This window comes from Artemia franciscana, chromosome 10, assembly GCF_032884065.1.
Source record: "Artemia franciscana chromosome 10, ASM3288406v1, whole genome shotgun sequence".
Classification (NCBI taxonomy): domain Eukaryota; kingdom Metazoa; phylum Arthropoda; class Branchiopoda; order Anostraca; family Artemiidae; genus Artemia; species Artemia franciscana.
The window spans coordinates 18215639-18234044 of record NC_088872.1 but is presented as its reverse complement, the minus strand read 5'-3'; the positions used below and the strand labels follow the sequence as shown (position 1 = coordinate 18234044).

Sequence of the window (18406 nt, the reverse complement as noted above, 5' to 3'; positions counted from 1 at the left end):
AATATTCACGTGGGAATGAGTCTTTCCAGGGAGGTCTAAGGACCTAGACACGTTTTCAACCAAACTTCAAAACCTTTATGATGTTGCACGGATTTTCTAGGATTCTGGAGAGGAGGCGGCCGGAAAACCCTTTGGAGAGAGTTTACCCCAGCCATAAGCATACACAACCGGGACTTAAGTGGAGGACAAGATTATTTTTTCTAAGGGTCTGGTATTTAGGAAAATTAGCAACCTTAGATAAGGCCAGGACACATTTTTTTACTTCTAAAGCAGAAACCATTTCTATATCAACCTGGAGTAACATAGTTCAATACATCCGCTCCTTGAAGAGTTTTTGCAGCCCAATGTACAGGGGGGAGTATCTCTGTTTTGCCATTTTCAGCAATTTTACCCCTCTGTCTCAAAGGAATCGTTACATACGTGTCCTCTTAGTTGTACTGGATGAAATTAGTTCAGTTAACGTCAACTGTTTCATGAAAAAATGTGACATTATCAAGACCGTATCCAGGGGGGTTATCGGGTTTGGGCCACCAGAAATTAGTTTCTGACATAAAAAGTAAAACAAAAATGCACATAAACAAATTTTTGGTGTGTTTTGAAAAGTTCCTCTTGTAGACCCCCCCCCACGAACAAAATCCTGAATATTACCTTGAACATGCTTAACGAAGCTACAATTAGGCTAATCCCATATGTAGGGGTTTTTCAAGGGGAGGGACAAAGTTATTAAAACAACAAATTAAGAGTACTTGCAAAGGACGTAACAATTAAAAACCCCAAGATAGTTCTGCAAATTTAGGAGGAACAAGCCCAAGGGATTTTTCTTGTATACCGACTTCCAGCATATAGTCCAGGAGCCATCAAACTATCCAAGCTCACCAATTATTTCCGGAAGCCTGGTTCCCACGTTGAAATAAAGTTAAACTTAGGAGGGGTAAATACTTATTATATGGCCTCACATTGCAGTCCATATTCTTATGGGTTATTCCTATGTTCCTGGAAATTGAATATTCCTAAGGTAATTAACAGGCGTATAGATACCAGAGTGGACTTGTGTCCAAGCAATAGGATTATAATCCTTGATCTCAACCAACAGGGCAATGAAGCCAAGCATAAAGCAGCTTTAAAATGTTTCTTGGGCGAGCCGACCGATTCTGAAATGACTTATTCGACCAGAAATCACTATTTATTCCCACGAGTTATTAGCACATATTTTTTTATGATATCTCAAATGATTTCCATATCTGGCCCTGCAGCGAAACTTGGGGTAGTTTATTAGTTGCGGACAGTTTATCAGTTTTTGAATAATATTTTGGTAAAAGATTTTAAAAAAGAGCAGGCTAACCGTTGTCTCTTACCTATTTGTGTAACCTTCGCTAACAGCCAGCTTGTATCGTTTCTAGTAGTAGATGTAAAAATATCAGTTTCTTGTAGTTGCAAATATCTGCTCCTTGCAGTAAGAAGTCCTTTTTAAAAGGGATATCACACGCTTCAGCGAAGCTCTGTACAAGTCTTCACAAAATATTAATTTTATGAACTATTATCCACCTTCGGGACTACCGGCATTCATATCACGATCACGAACCATATTTGTACTAGGATGTGTGAAAGGTAAAAAGAGACAAAGTGCTTAAAATAGTCAAACAATCTATGGCTGCTTTAAACAATGTGTAGCAACCAACTTCAAGCTTATCATTTGCAAAAAAAAACACAGAGAACACACAAAAACCTTTCGGGAAGGTTTAACAGAAAAAAGAATCCATGAAAGCTTGATGGAAATAATTAATAGACTCCATTTTCAATATTTCAAACGGTCTAGAAAAGTGTAAATGATGATGTTGGATGTGCAGCTACGGCAATGCAATAACTTAGTGACCTAGAAATAAATAGATAAAGTTAGTTATGAAAACATGTCTTCGAAGCTTTACCACAGTGAAATAAATTTTACTTGTAAAAAAAAAAAAAAAAATGAGCCTCCAAAGGTTTTCATTTTTTAATAGGTTAATATTTCATGCAACGAACATTCACGCTATACGTTCATTTTACTAGCTAAAAACTCGACCAAACAACAAATGGTAAATGCAACAACAAGTAAAAAAAAAAGAGATTGATTAGGCTCTCTGACAGACCCTTAAGGAACAATGTGATTGCCTTAAGAAAAATAGGTTACAAATATAAATAATGGAACTAGAGCATACTTTCAAGCACGGATATATATGATATTAATCTTTAGCCATGTATTACGGCCAAGTGTTGTAATTTAAAATGTTGTAACTTAGGGGCCAACTCAACCACCAAAATGTCATGATGAAGAAAATAATTCATATTTTCGTGTATGCCTCAGGCGGATTGGTGCTGCAGTGAGTGGTAGTAGTAGTAGTAGTAGTAGCAGCATTCGCTAGTTTTGGCAAAATGTTATAATCTGATCGGAACTTCTATGCGTTGTCCAAAAGTTTGGTGGGTAGTGTTTCCACTAAAACTAATACCGATGCGTTTCTTAAAGCACTAAGGACAGTGAAAATTAAATCTGATTCTTTGAGTTGGTTGAGCGGAAATTTGCATAGCCGGATACATCTTAAAAACTCAGGGAAAACTGGGAATTCAGATTTAAAGAAAAATACACATTTAAAATCTTCTAGTTTTTGGTTGTAATGGGCAGAAACGTAAAAAAATGTAGGTGAAATGTTAGCAAAAAATAAGCTAAAAGCATGTGACACCGAACTGATTAACAAGGTTTACCTTTCATTAGAATGTGTAGTCTGGGAATCAATAGACTATTAGTGCTTGGATTTTTACGCACAAAAAGCGTTACCAAATTTAGCTAATGAGTTTTTACCCCCCTTGTATCCCTGGCCATGGAGCCTTTCGAGGGGGGAATAAGTGTATTGTAATTTCATTTTTATTGTATTTGTATTGTATTGAATAATAATAAACTTCTTCTTCTAATAATAATAATAATAATAATAATAAACTTCTTCTTCTAAATGTCATATTTGCAAGAATTCAAGTCTCCCTTTGACTATATGACTACCAAGAAAGTGTCCAAAAATGAGAATAAGAAAAAAGGCGACGAACGCAGCCACATAGCTCGATTTGTCCAGCCATTTGGAAAAAGAACCGTTTCAATCTGATGATTAAGGTTTAAAACTGACTCAATCCCAAATTATTTAGGCTTTAAAACCATAGGTCGATAACCAAACTCGGAAACAGGGAACGCCTTTTGGAGTTAAATCAAACTTGAAAAATGGATATTGTGACAATGTGTCAGGACAATGCCGAGAAATATAAGTTCAGTCGACCTTAGCAAAAAATAATAATAATAAAGCAGCAATTATTTCAATAATGACTACTCTAGACCGGCTAGTACATAGGGACGCTTCCAGGCCCATTTCCCAGCGATACATTCGAAATTTCCCCATAATCACATACAGATAGGAATCCAGTGGGTAGTCTTAGGGACAGATGGTTCTTCCCAGCGAAGGTCACTAGTTAAACTGGTGCTTGTCGCTTATTTGGAAACACACCCAAAAAGTGACGTTCGGTTAATCCTAATAAAATACTCCCCCACAGTCCTGGGGGAGGGGCTGCAAGTTCCAAACTTTGACCCGTGTTTACATACAGTAATGGTTATTGGGAAGTGTACAGACGTTTTCAGGGGGATTCTTTTGGTTGGGGGGGGGGGGGTTGGGTTGAGGGGAGGGGCTATGTGGGATGATCTTTCCTTGGAGGAATATGTCATGGGGGAAGAGAAACTCAATGAAAAAGGCGCAGGATTTTCTAGCATTACTATAAAAGGATTCATTACAATTGAAAGTAAGGAGTAGCATTAAAACTTAAAACGAACAGAGATTATTAAGCATATGAGGGGTTCTAAAAATACTTTAGCATAAAGAGCGAGGTATTAAGGAGGAGATAAATACATCGCTCTTTATGCTAAAGTATTTAGCAGTTTCAACTACTTATTCTGCGATCTTTCTGATCCAGGGGTCATTCTTAAAGAATTAGGACAAAACTTAAGATTTTAGTGTAAAGATTGAGTATAAAGAACGAGGTATTAACGAGGGGACAAACCCCCTCATATACATAATAAAAATATAAAAGTTTGTTACGTAAGTTAATTCTTAAGTTACGTATATTTTTTACTAATAAAAACGTTCGTTCAAAATTAAAAGTTCTATTTACCTTTTTAAGTAACCGAAAAATTGGAGGTCCCCACCCCTTATTTCTCAAAATCGTCAGATCCAAAAAAAAAGAATTAGTATGCAAATTTAATTTTAATAATTTATGTGCGGAGAGCCGAAACCAAACATGCATTAATTCAAAAACGTTCAGAATTAAATAAAAAAAAAACTAGTTTTTTTTTAACTGAAAGTAAGGAGTGACATTAAAACTTAAAACGAACAGAAATTACTCCTTATATAAAATGGGTTTTCCACTCCGCAATCCCTCGCTCTTTACGCTAAAGTTTGACTCTTTGCCACAATCCTAATTTTTAAAACAATTAAAAACTTCAGCGTAAAGAGCGAGGGATTGGGGAGGGGAAAACCCATTTCATCTAAGGAGTAATTTCTGTTCGTTTTAAGTTTTACTGTCGCTCCTTACTTTCAGTTAAAAAAATAGCTTTTTTATTCAATCCATAGCATAGAATACACATCGTGATATATGAATTTATATATATACGGGGGTTCAAGTCCTGGTGTTACCAACTATTTGGTACAGGGATTAGTGACGTGACTCTTTAAGCTTGGCCAGAGTGGACCCACCCCTAAATTAATACCTCAAAAAATCCAAGGAAGGTAAACAGGACGGCGTGAGAAAGCACAGGATGACTGTCCCTCCATCCCACTGCACTTCCTTGGTGAAGAGCCAAGAAATGGATATTACCACTGCGGCTATTGACTGTAAAGCCTAATGTCACATCATTTACCTTTTTTATGTATTTATGCAGAGTGATTCGGATGAACATCCTATGGGATTCTTTGACCTGATTATTCTCATTAAGGTTATGCGATATGTTGACAGATAATGAATATATTAGGAAAATCAATAAAAACACCCTGTAAATGTGCTGTTCTATTAGCTGAAAACTAAAAGAAAAGAAAAGAAAAAAGTAACTGGAGTTTAGTTTTATTCAAATGCACTTTTTTGGCTTTATGTGTTTCTTTTAATGCCATATTAGGAACTTTTCCATAAATATTTTGTGAAGACGTTTCTATTTGAAATCAACTTGAAAAGATACTTCAGTACATTTATGAGCTTATGCCACCAAAGTAAATTTGAAATCTTACGTAGTTTAAGATTATTTCAAATCTTCATAAGAACTTCGTGAATTTTTGCGTTCAAATCAATATATTACGTTAAATCCTTTATGATCCTTTATATTAAATAAGTTTGGGTATTTTCCTTTTCTTTTATGTTTGCGTCTATTTTATTAATCTATAAATAATTTCGAAAACACTAATGGACTAGTTGCACATTAGGGGAGAGGGTGAAGTACAGCGGGTCGTCATGCAAAATATGGTAGCTACAATTATTCTGATATTATGAAGTAATCATTGTTTTCTGACTTCATGCTGTCAAAATATTTCAGCCTCCCCCCTACTGTGCCAATATATAGCCCAAATTATATGTTTTCCATCTATTCTGTCACTTTGTCTTTTCTCAAGTCAATTTGAAAGAAACTAGCGAAAGAAAACGATTTAAGGTGCGTCAATGCATGAACAACTTGAGTAGTAGGGGGTATATCATACAAGTACCAAAAAAAACACCCAGGCTTCAGTTTCCGGAATAAATTTCGGTAAATATTTAGTGGTTGCCCACTTCTTAAGGAACTACGCTAAAAATAAAATAAAAGCTATAACATTAGATTCCTTCTTTTATGTTCTTTCCAAATATCATGGTCGCTTTTTCTACAATAGCCTAAATCCTCATCTCCTCCCCCATGACTGTCCCAAACATAGCCCTAATTATTTATTTCTCCATCAATTGAATCTAGGGCAAATATATAGCTTAGTAGTTGGCCACTTCTAAAAGAAGCATGCTAAATATCAAAAGTAATTGGCTACTAATAGATTCCTTATTTTATCGCTTCCCAAATATCGCATGACAATGCACGATGGGTCTGACTGATAACATGACGATTACACCTCATACAGGCCTCTAGCAATAGGTGATGAAAAAAAATAACATAAAACAACACAATGATACTCTTAGTTTAAACTTACAGCACCAACTATTAGTTAAACTACGATGTTTCCTTCTATTATTTGGTGTCCACCTTTCAAGTCATTTCAAATAAAACTTAGGCTATATGTTATATACAATTAATTGCATACGGTATCAATATAGTCTAGTGCTTCCACATGTCCGAAGGAAATTCAGGAATTACTTAAAACATTTTAACGCGCTTATTATATATTAATATATTTAAATATATTTTGCTTCATTACACCCTCGCCCCCCAAATACTCGACAAATGTACAGTCCCAATGATATGTGACCTAGGCTGTTTACATTTTCAGATAGCCTAATTTAGTTACGATGAAAGTGAATAGCCTATATTAGCTCTTTCCAAATTCAATAGTCACTTCTGGGTAAACGAGCCCTTAAAGAAGATAAAAGGGCACAAAACAGCCCATTGTAGGCCTAACCTACATTTTATTTTCGAGAGGTTTAAAGCTCTTTTTAAAAATCCTGCAATTTGTTTTCAAAATAACATTTTACTATTAATACCAGGCTAATGAAAAAATAATTAGCCCTACCCCTAGTTAGGCTACTCAGCTAGCCTATATAAATGGCAAATTTTTCTTGCTATTTCGTTTCAAAACGCATTTTCAAACTTTGGTTACTATGGGGTGATTTGAGCCCCTTTAAGGGCTCAAAATGCAATTTCCCTCAGAAGCAATCATTGAAATTGGAAAGACCAAAAGCAGACATCAATTGATGTAGGGCCTATCCACTTTCATCCTAGCCTATACAAATAACTTTATTTTATTAGTATGTTTCCTTTGAGAAGTGGCCAAACACTGAAATGATCTTATGGCTACTTCACAATAGGCTAACCCTACCTTTCAGAAATCAACAGCCTAGTCTGATTAAAAAACAAGGCTAGTTATTTGTTAAACAAAAATTACAGCTGATGAACAAACATCTATTAAATAATTAACTTATATCCATTTAAAAAGAAAATAAAGAAAAACCTTTTTTTGTCAATTGAATCTATCAGTATGTCAAAACGGAATCGCTGCCAAAAACAAACTGAATTCTTTTCAATTTTCTCCGACTCCTGTCTAATCCATTTCGTTCCGTTCCTTAAAATACTCAATTCTTTTCTGTGTTATTTAGGAAGCCGGTTCTGACATCATCATGACCGCAGGGGAAACAAGCATTTTGGCCTGCCAAAAAATATTGCGCATCTTACCAGAAAATTCTCAATGATTCAACCTCGTTATTGAGCCAGAAAAATTGAAATAATTGTTCAATAAGGACATGTTAATTGATATCGACTAAAACGGTAGCATTTGATCATTGTTTTTTTCGTGCAAAGGGTATTTTAAGGTTTCTCAGAGATTCTACCCAAAAATATGAAGTTTCTGTGAAGATTCTACTCAAAAGGGTCAGGGGCAAACCCAGCCTTAAATTTCGGTGGGGGGTGGATGAATTGACTAAGCAATGTTAGCACTGGGTAAAAAGGAAAAATAAAGTTTTTAGAATATAAGCTACATTTTTTATTGAGACAACACTGTAAATATGTAATTCTAAAATAAATCAAGCCGCTTTTTTTTGGGCCAGTTTATCCAAAAAGTCTTCGGCATTGACTGGAAAAATCCCTGTGTGTAGATAATAAGCCCAATCCATTAAGCCGTTCCTCACCTGAGGTACTTCTGGTATAGGATTTCAACCAAATACAAAGTAGAGACAATAGGGAAAATCTTTTCAAGATAGTGGAAATTAGTTCTGTGGATATTTCGGCCCTATGTCTAAGGGCAGTCTTGCACCAGTGTAAAAAAAAAAAAAAAAAAAAAAAAAAAAAAAAAAAATCACCAACATAATCTATTGTTTGATTTTTTTGTGAATGTTATCATGAGCTAAATTGTAAATCACTTTTATATAAGAAAGCTGACCTAAAACTTAAAAGGATAAGTTGTATTTTACTTAAGTGCTTTGGCATATGAGATTTAAACGAGAGAGTTGAAAAATCCTTCTATAAATCTTCATGGAAATCATTAAAATTTGGCTTAATCTTTGAGCTTGAAAACCCCATCCGAGGGCATAATCATGTCACTACAGTTTTATTTCTCAATTCAACTACATATGAAGAATATATATATGTATATATATATATATATATATATATATATATATATATATATATATATATATATATATATATATATATATATATATATATATATATATATATATATATATATACTAGCTGTTGGGGTGGCGCTTCGCGCCACCCCAACACCTAGTTGGTGGGGGCGCTTCGCGCCCCCCCCCCCAAGCCCCCCCGCGCGCGTAAGTCGTTACGCGCCATATTAGTTACGCGCCATTGTAGTTGTGTCCCTATGTCCCACCTGTGAATATAGATAGATATATATATATATATATATATATATATATATATATATATATATATATATATATATATATATATATATATATATATATATATATATGTTTTTAACTACGTAAAACTTGCGAATATACAACATTCTTTGCTGTCCCATTGTCTGTGCATATAAATAGATTGTCAGGTTTACCGACTCTTGAACATGCAACATATAATGGTCCATGGGAAAACAATCCGTATTCAGATCTATACCTCATGATTCTAATGATTGCCCTTGAGCTTTGTTGATGGTGATTGCTAATCGACCATTCCCTGAGTCGCCATCGTCATTTATATATCCCCCTGTGCACCCCGGCGTCCCCTTTGTAGTTATGTCCCTGTGTCCCGGTCGTCATTTATATTCCCTGTGTCCCGGTCGTCATTTGTGTCCCGGTGTTTCAGTCTGTGATTTCTCTTTGAGTGTCCCGGGCGTCATTTATATTCCTTGTGTCCCGGTGTCCTGGTCGTCATTTATATCCCCCTGTGCCCCCCGGCGTCCCCATTGTAGTTGTGTCCCTGTGTCCCGGTTGTCATTTATATTCCCTGTGTCCCGGTCGTCATTTGTATCCCGGTGTCCCGGTCTGTATATACATTCGTTTTTTAGTTTTGTTTTTCTCCTTTATTTTTTTCCTTTTTTCTTTTTTTTCTTTTTTAGTTTATTTAGATTTTTAGATTTTTTAGTTTTTTTATTAGTTTTTAGTTTTTTTGTAGTTTTTACCATTTTTTTAGTTTTTTTAGTTTTTTTTTTTACTTATGTCCTGGTCGTCATTTATACTCCCTGTGTCCCGGTCGTCATTTGTGTCTCGGTGCTTTGTTGATTGCTAATTTATATTATATTTATATTTATATTTTTTATATTTATTAATATTTTTTTAGTTTTCTTTTTCTCTTATTTTTCAGTTTTTTCCTTTTTTTTAGTTTTTTCTTTTTTAGTTTTTAATTTTTTTTTGTTTTTTACCTTTTTTTAGTTTTTTTAGTTTTTTTAGTTTTTTAGCTTTTTTAGTTTTTTTATTAGTTTTTAGTTTTTTTTTTAGTTTTTGCCTTTTTTTAGTTTTTTCAGTTTTTTTTTAGTTTTTAGTTTTTTACCTTTTTTTAGTTTTTTTTAGTTTTTTAGCTTTTTTAGTTTTTTTTCTTTTTAGTTTTTTTTGTAGTTTTTACCTTTTTTAGTTTTTTTTCTTCTTTTGTATTAGTGTGAAATAATTCAGACGTCATATGCGGACAAACACGACGTCACTCGACAGACAGACAGACAGACATAACCCACAAACAACTTATTTTTATATATATTTATTCATATTTTTTTAGTTTTCTTTTTCTCTTTTATTTTTCAGTTTTTTCCTTTTTTTTTAGTTTTTTTCTTTTTCAGTTTTTAGTTTTTTTTAGTTTTTTACCTTTTTTTAGTTTTTTTTAGTTTTTTTAGTTTTTTAGCTTTTTTAGTTTTTTTATTAGTTTTTATTTTTTTTTGTAGTTTTTGCCTTTTTTTTATTTTTTTCAGTTTTTTTTTAGTTATTAGATTTTTACCTTTTTTTAGTTTTTTTTAGTTTTTTAGCTTTTTTAGTTTTTTTTTCTTTTTAGTTTTTTTTGTAGTTTTTACCTTTTTTAGTTTTTTTCTTCTTTTGTATTAGTGTGAAATAATTCAGACGTCATATGCGAACAAACATGACGTCACCTGGATTAATTTCGATTGATTCTCGAACCACCTGTTTTATTCCCAAATCATTACTGATGAGTGAAGAGTTTTCAAAAAGTATCATGTGGGACGGATTATTAAATATATGCCAACCTAAAGCAGAATCAAAGGAGTTGTTGGAACTATTTGAAATTAGGGCCTTGTCTATGTCATTTTTATGCTGTTGTAACCGTTTGTCTAGATTCTGATGGACGTAGATCCTTGGATCCTTGGACATGGGGCCGAGATATCCACAGAACTAATTTCCACTGTCTTGAAAAGATTTTCCCTATTGTCTTTACTTTGTATTTGTTTGTTATGGAAAGGCAGTGTGGTCTTCGTCGCTATTTTCGTATAGGATTTCACTCATCTGAGGGTAGAAAAAGAAAGCTCACGCGTAGCCGTAGGGACAGGGATTGTTGCACCAATCTTCAAAAATCAATGTAGAGTGGGAAAGTGTTCTTATCGCATTCTTTGAAGCACGTTATGCAATTTATTGGTGCCACGTTTACCGACTGTGTCCGTATTCTCCTCCACAGAGCTAACTGTGGAGTCTGCATTAACATACCAAACATTAGTTAAAGTATCGAATGCATCCTTTCTTTTTTCATTGTCGATCAAAATATGATATTAAGGAAGCAGGTATTGCAGTGACTCCAGCAACTTTTTGAGACTAAGAAATCGCTGCTGCAGAAAGTAGTCGATAAATGGGATAAATACAGAAAGTCGGTAATATGTTTCAGGGTCCGTTTATGCTGTTGCGTAATTATCCCTATATGTTTGTATTGGAGCTCATCTGGGCATTCAAATGCTGATTTCATATTTTGACACAGTTCAGTCCCTTCAGTAAAAAATTGATGAAACGTAGCTTTACTCCTTTCTCTCAATGCTCTTTAACTTCGCTCTTAAGATCGTCCGCGTGTTTGAGAAAGTATACGATATCTATAGTTTTTATCACACTTGGTATTTATCAAGTGACATATAGCGATCGCAAATTCTGTCGGTTTGTCTGTCGGTCCCGGTTTTGCTAGTTAAGGCTAACCCTAGTTAATTTGGCAGGTGTATCAGGGACTAGACCAAATTAAATTAGAATTATTCGTTTCTCCTATTCAATCAGCTGGGCGGAGTAGGAGGACGGTTAATTCGGAAAAATTAGAAAAAATGAGGTATTTTTAACTTACGAACAGGTGAACGAATCTTAATGAAATTTGACATTTAGAAGAATATCATATCTCAGAGCTTTTATTTTGAATCACGATCAGATCCAGTGAAACTGGGGGAGTTGGAGGGGGAAACCTAAAATCTTAGAAAACGCTTAGAGTGGAGGGATGGGGATGGAACTTGGTGGGAAAAATAAGCACAAGTCCTAGATACGTGATTGACATAACCGGAATGGATCCACTCTTTTTGGATGGAGGGTTAGTTTTGAAAAATTAAAAAAAAATGAGGTATTTTTAGCTTACCAAGGGGTGATCAGATCTTAATGAAATTTCATATTTAGTAGGACCTCGTAACTCAGATCTCTTATTTCAAATCCTGGCCGGATCTAGTGTCATTGGGGGAGTTGGGGGACTGGAAATCTTGGAAAAGGCTTAGAGTTAAGAGATCGGGATGAAACTTGGTGGGAAGAATAAGCACAAGTCCAAGATACGTGACTGACATAACCGGATCGGATCAACTCTCTTTTGAGGAGTTGGGGGGGGACGGTAATTCGGAAAAATTAGAAAATGAGTTATTAACGGGTAATCTTGATTAAGTGTACTTTAAGTATTGATACTACAGATACTGGTATAGATGAACAAGCGAAGTCAAAATTCAAACAAACAGAAATTACCACGAACAGGAGTAGGAATAGCTCCCCTTAATTTTGTAAAGGCAATAGCGTTACTTGCCCTTTACTGAAAACAAAATGTATTAAAACAGTTCCAGTTTTATAATTATAGTGCTGAAAAATAAGACTTTAGTATAGATAGATAGATAGATAAGTGTATTTCAAAAACCCATGGGCCATATACACACAAAAGTATAAATAAATAACAAACAAGCAAGGAAATTACACAACAGTACGAATTACAAACACGCACAAAAAACAGAATTCAACGCGAAAAGTGCCTAATCTAACAACAAAAGAAATTAATCATATACAACTTTTTCTTCTTATTAAGGATTTATCTATATACACTCCTAGTCGAAATATTGTGGTTGGGTTATTATTTTGCAGAACACCCGGAAGCATCAAATTAATCCCATGCAAATAAATTTCCGGTAAATTAAATTTAAAATAAACTTCCTCTCCAGAACTAGGTTTTGCCTGATTATAATGTTGTATGGTTGTAGAATCTAAAACCAGCCCTTGCGAATGCTGAATTTCCTGACTCTCTAACAAAAATTGTACCTGGCTTTCTAAATATGTTGGTACATCACTAGAACAAAGATCATTATTCCATTAATAAGGCATTCCTACTTTTTCTAGTAATGATTTAATTTGGGATGGCCACGAGGTTTTTAAACCACATTTCAACATCTCTTCATATGCCACTCTTACTAGTCTATCTTCATTACTCTTAGTTAACTTCAACCAGAATCTAAGCATTAAAATATACCTACTTAGCTTTCAAGAAAACAGGCCCATATCACCTTTCAGAATCTCTGAATGAGTTGTCTGATGTAGACCAAACACTCTTTTATAGTGCTGGAGCTGAAGGGACTCCAGTTACTGCACCGTTTCTCCACCCCATATCTCTGCTTCATATTCTATCACGGGTAAAAATTTGTGTGTTAAATATTCTTTTATGCATTTTTAGGTTTTTAATCCCCATTATTGTCGGGTTTCTAAATTTTGCTGACATGGCCACTCTACCTCTCTTAATTATTTCATCAACATGACTCTTTAGGCTTCCATTTTCCGATAAGATAAAGCCTAAATATTTTATTCTTTTACTTATAAATAGTTCCTTTTTATTAAATTTAAATATATATTTTTCATCGCCCCCAACATTCCTTTTTTTTAAATAACAACTTTGCTCTTTTCAGTATTCAGCCTTAATTTTTTTATCTGCAAATATTCTTCTATAAGATTCAAAAGTGTCTGTAGATCTTGTGGTTTATTAGTCACCAAAGCAATATCATCTGCAAATAATAAGAGAGATAGTTTTTGAGTCCTTGGGCTAACTTTCGGAGCTCATCTATTCTCTAGAAAGTTAACAACATCATTAATAAAAATATTAAACAACTTAGGTGAAAAGGTGCTGCCCTGTTTTACTCCCCGCTTAATATCAAAAAGCTTCGAAAATATATTACCAACTTGTATGATTCCACTCACACAAGTATACATGCTCACTATCAATCTAACAAATGAATGGGGAAGGCCAATATTTAGCATGGCATCCTTCAATAACTCTCTGTCGACAGTATCAAAAGCCTTATGGAGATCCAGAAATCCCACATAAAGACAAGTTTTACCCTTTCCATATTTATCTCTTAATGTCTTTAAAATAAAGAAAGGCATTATAGTATATTATTTTATCTTGATTTTCTGTTAATTTTTCACAAACAAAAAAGAACACTTTTCACCTTTGTTTAAAACTTTCTTTGGGAAAACGCCTTTTAAAATTAATAAACGTTTAAGCTGACACGACATCTTATTTTTTTTATGGGGTTAGATATGTTATTAGTCGCGTATTTACAATTAAGTTACGCAACAGCCCACTTCATAAAAGCTGTACGAATTACGTAAGTAGCAGTACTTGTTTCTCTTATTAAAGTGTATGGTCAACTACGCAGGATTTTTGACTTGCTAAACCGGTCTTTTCTTAGCATATGTATAATTTTGTACGTGTAGGCGGCGTACTCCTCCTATTTCAAGGGTACTGCATTAAATTTTACAAGGGAAGAATTCCACAAATTTGTTTCTCTTGAGTAAGTCCTCTTGAGTAAATTTCACCATAATTTAACAGTTCGTGGTAACGAACTGTAAGAGTGACACAAAAAAAGGAGGGAAACATCTCATAGAAGTCAAGGAATCTTTTCAAAACACCAAGAAATCTGAATACCTCTATTCTAGTCAGGCCAGTGTACGCATCAGAAACACCAAAAATTCGCTTGTTTGCGCTTATAGTTGATTCAAATATTTTAGAAATGATATAGTTAATATTAAAACGCTTATTTTTCAATGAAAAAATCATAAATTTTTCCCTAAAATTTTGTATTTTACAAAGGTCACCTATGGATAGCATATGTACCAGTGCCGGGATCAGAAACCAACACCGCCAAAACCCCTAAGGGCTAGTAATATTTCTCAGATGAGCACTAAGTGATCTCTGTTTTGAGCTTACGATTTCTTTATCTTATAGATTTGTATGTCCATGAATCCTATCGCTTCGTTCACTGTGTTTAGGTGTACCGTTTGTTCCAAGTGTTTGAATTGGTTCGTTAGGCTAAAACCTCGTTCAAGTGCGTATCTATTCAAATTCTAGGAATATATTTCCCCCTCCTCGAATTATTACTCTTAATCATGCGGCATTTGCCACAACTTAATAAAATAATAACTCTAGCCCATAGTAACCGAAAATTTGAAAACATGTATTGAAATGAACTCTCAAGTGAGGAGAAATTGTCAAAGCTGATTCAGAAACGGTAACCATTATTTCGATTAATTTCCAAAAGTCGCTGCGAAAACCCGCTTTATGGGAATTTTGAAATATAGTCTGAAACCCCACAAAAATTCGCAGCAACCTAATACATAACAAATTGTAGCCCATTGTAACTGAAAACTTAAAAAAAACACATTCTGAAAAGAACTGTCAAGTAAGGAAGAATCGCCAATTTGAAGCTTATTCAGGAACGGTCACTATTATTTCGATGAATCTTAATTATATAATTTTGTTGCAAAAATCGTTTTATGGAAATTTAAATTATAGTCTGGAACCCCAGAAAATTCGTAGCAACCTAAAAAAGAGCCAGCGAAAATAGCGAACTGTAAGATCTTTAGAAAACAAACAGCGAACTGTAGCCCATTGTAACTGAAAACTTAAAAAACACATTTTGAAAAGAACTGTCAAGTGAGAAAGAATTGCCATTTGAAGCTGATATAGGAGTATTAACTATTTTTTGATTAATCTTAATAATAACAGCTCCTTGCGAAAACTAATTTATGGAAATTTCAGAAAATAGCACGAAACCCCGCAAAGATGGTGTACATGAAAATTACACCATTGGACCCGTACAGTACAATAATTATTCCCCGTATCTTGAACAATAAGGAAAACACTTTTTCGCACGGTGAGCAGTGATGTGTGTCCTTTTTTTCTGCTTCTTTTTTTCCTGTCATCACTTGTTGGGTGCTGAAACATCATTGAGAGATGTTTAAGGGCTCAGTTGAAAGGGATTGGCTATATCTAGTACCGTTTGTGATTAACAAAAGGTAATATTAAAATAGAATTCCAATTTTGACAAAACTGTAGTATTCATAAAGAAGATGATATTGTACATTTATCCTTTGAAAAGAAAATAGGACAGATATACTTTTAAAAGTTGCTTTTCTAGATATAACTATGATGTCATATTTGAATGGCTCGACTGTCTGATTCCCTTCATTTTTTTTTTACTAAAATCAACTGATCAAAGACCGATACATTATAAAAAGACACATTTTCAAATTTATAATTTATTGATGTTCATAATGGTACTTGTGTCTTTAGCCACCAAACCCAAGAAGAGAAGTTAGGTTAATCCTAATGAAACGATCCTTGCTTCGTAATATGCAGAATAATTGTAGCTAACACATTCTGTATGCAGGTCCGCTATACTTAATCTCTCCCCCAAATGTGCAAGTATAAAGCCAAAATTATATATTTTTCCAGCTATTCTTGCAATGTGTAACTCTTGTTTCAGCCCCTATACTTGTAGATCGAATCAACTGGGACAAAACAAAAACTGGAAAACAAGTTACGTGTGGGAAAATGCATTGAAAAAACCTATATATTTGGGCTATATATTTGCACAATAGGAGGGGTGGGGGTCAAACATAGCGGGTCGGCATGCAAATATTTTAGATACAATTATTCTGCATATTACGAAGTAAGAATTGTTTCATTAGGGTTGTAATAAGTACCTTCATAATTAATCAAATAAGCCAATCTTAAAAACCCAAATAGGGAGAGGGGTTATAGAGAACAATAATTCAAAGAACACAACAAAATACTGTACTATCTTCTTGTATGTGTTATTAGCGAAAATGACATTTTTCTAGCAACAATCATTGCCTAAGACGAGTTTTCTTTGGCAAATAAAGGAAAAATGTAATTTACCACTCAAAAGTAGAATCCTTTCTATTCTAGAAGTTTTTAATAGCAAGTATGGCTGACACCAGTCTAGAACACTGAATAGTACTAGCGTTCGCAATGACTTTCGAAAACTTCCCAGAGACGGAATCGATTATTCCATTTTATATGAACTCTCCGGGGAAATTACGAAAACTTTTTTTTTGAGTAGAATATTTGTTGATAAAGGGAAATATATGTTAGGCCAGGCTATAACGCTGCGGGACCCCAAGACAAACCCAAATTTTGACAGGCTTGCGCTATTTTTTTAACATTTCTATGCTTTTATAAAAGTAACTAATGAAAAAACTTTTTCCATAAAAGATGATTTTTTCAAAGAAAATTAAAAATGAAACCAAAAATGAGCAGAAATAAAGTCAAACAGTTTTCCAAACGTAAAACTACCACGAATCGAGTTAATAAACCAATGAAACCCTAAACGAACAGAAATTAGGCCTACAATCAACAACCAAGTCAAACTCAAAAAGAGCAAAAACTTAGGTGAGCAAATGTGAAACCCCTATGTCTTCTAGAGATCAGAACGTAGCTTGCACTTACTTAAAACAATTGAATAATTTTGGATTTTTTAAAAGCTAAAAAAGAGAGAACATTCAGAATGTATGTTGTTTTCAATAAGTACAAATTATGTTCAAGTATTTAGAAGGCAAGGGGACCAGGGGCGTCATTTGGGGGCAAGTGGGCAGTTGCCCCCCAATAAGTTGGAGAAAAATATTGTACAGCCGATGCCCGATGACTATCTGGATATGAACCTCTCTTGCCCCCCCCCCTAATAAAATGCTAGATTTACTTCATTGATGGGGGCACCAGCCCTACTCATCTTAGTTTCAGCTTGTTTTGAGTTTGACTCGGTTATTCATAGTCATTTCTGTTCACTTTGGGTTTCATTTATATATTAATTTGATTTGTTTTAGTTTTACGCTTGGAAAACTATTTTACTTTATGTCTACTTATTTTTAATTTAAGGCAGATCTTTACTTTTCTTAGAAAGACTCTTTTGTGGAAATTTTCTTTTTTGAATTGATTTCTGTTCATTTTATATTGATATAGTATTTTTTGTTTACAAACAAAAGAATATTTTGAATATTTTCGATTTTTATCTATAAGAATCCATATTTTGAACTTAAAACTCCCCAAGCTTCCTTTGTACTCTAAGCTGTTCTTGAAATATTATTGATACGACCTATTGACAGCCTGCATACTTATAGTAGGTTTCAATTTATTCAAAATACCCCTAAATATTTCCTGAAATTTTTTTCTTAATACCCTTAACCTTTGTAGTAGTATTAAACATATTGTACCTTTTGGTCGACTCAACATCCCCTTCCTTTTGCCCTACGAGTTGCAACTTAATACTCTAAGGTGTTCCTAAGATATAGCTGTTACGTGCTTTTGATAACCTGCATCCACATATGTGTGGAGAGAATTGAATGGGATGTTGAAATGAATGACAAGACAATATTCATCCGGTTTGTGAAAAGGGCGTATCAACAAAACCTTAGGAACAGCTAATGGTATTAAGTTGAAGCTTTTAGGAGATTACATAAAAAACTAGTTTTTTTAACTGAAAGTAAGGAGCGACATTAAAACTTAAAACGAACAGAAATTACTCCGTGTATGAAAGAGGCTGTTCCCTTCTCAACGTCCCGCTCTATACGCTAAAGTTTGACTCTTTCTCTCAATTCTACTTTATTAAACAATAAAAACTTTAGCGTAAAGAGCAGGGCGTTGAGAAGGGAACAGCCCCTTTCATACACGGAGTAATTTCTGTTTTTTTTTTAAGTTTTA

The 18406-nt window shown here is 34.1% G+C and overlaps 1 protein-coding gene across 5 annotated transcripts in view; it reads right to left on the bottom strand.

Annotated features, from left to right (window-relative positions):
- The window catches only part of LOC136031865 (protein FAM13B-like), an 82996-nt gene that overhangs the window by 41545 nt on the left and 23045 nt on the right, over positions 1–18406 (bottom strand). For 2 of the 5 annotated variants that reach the window (XM_065711797.1, XM_065711795.1), the window contains exon 2: positions 1356–1873. The gene's annotated coding sequence lies outside the window, so the exon portion shown is untranslated. Of the gene's footprint in view, positions 1–1355; positions 1874–7196; positions 7387–16588; positions 16684–18406 lie in introns of those variants that run through there. The other 3 variants (XM_065711796.1, XM_065711794.1, XM_065711798.1) reach the window with 3 other exon arrangements.